The sequence below is a fragment of the Morone saxatilis genome, unplaced genomic scaffold, assembly GCF_004916995.1.
Source record: "Morone saxatilis isolate NCDOM2014 unplaced genomic scaffold, NCSU_SB_2.0 Contig5, whole genome shotgun sequence".
Taxonomy (NCBI): domain Eukaryota; kingdom Metazoa; phylum Chordata; class Actinopteri; family Moronidae; genus Morone; species Morone saxatilis.
The window spans coordinates 6,885,293-6,885,582 of NW_023340095.1; the positions used below are offsets into that span (position 1 = coordinate 6,885,293).

The window sequence follows — 290 nt, forward strand, 5'->3', positions numbered from 1 at the left end:
AGCAGAGGAAAGGAGCAAAGGAGGTAAAGGGAAGGAAGGAGTGAGTGAGTGAAAGGGTGAGCAAACATGACATGATGAGAGAGAGAAAGGCAGTGCCACAGTGTTTTCCCTACCCCAAACAGGACCATAATCATTAGCTTGCTGCTGTGTTTGGCTGTTTGTCTAGTTTGACTATTATGGCCGGAGAGACAAAGCTTCGCTGGAGCTGCAAATAGTCTTTTTTTTTATAGACAGACCGACAGACAGACACGCCGTGTGACACCTCGTAAAAAGAGAGAGAAAGACAGAGA

General features: G+C 46.2%; 1 protein-coding gene across 3 annotated transcripts in view; it reads right to left on the reverse strand.

Annotated features, from left to right (window-relative positions):
* The window catches only part of LOC118338994 (neuropilin-2-like), an 87,860-nt gene that overhangs the window by 17,462 nt on the left and 70,108 nt on the right, over positions 1-290 (reverse strand). The gene's annotated exons all lie outside the window — the stretch shown is intronic.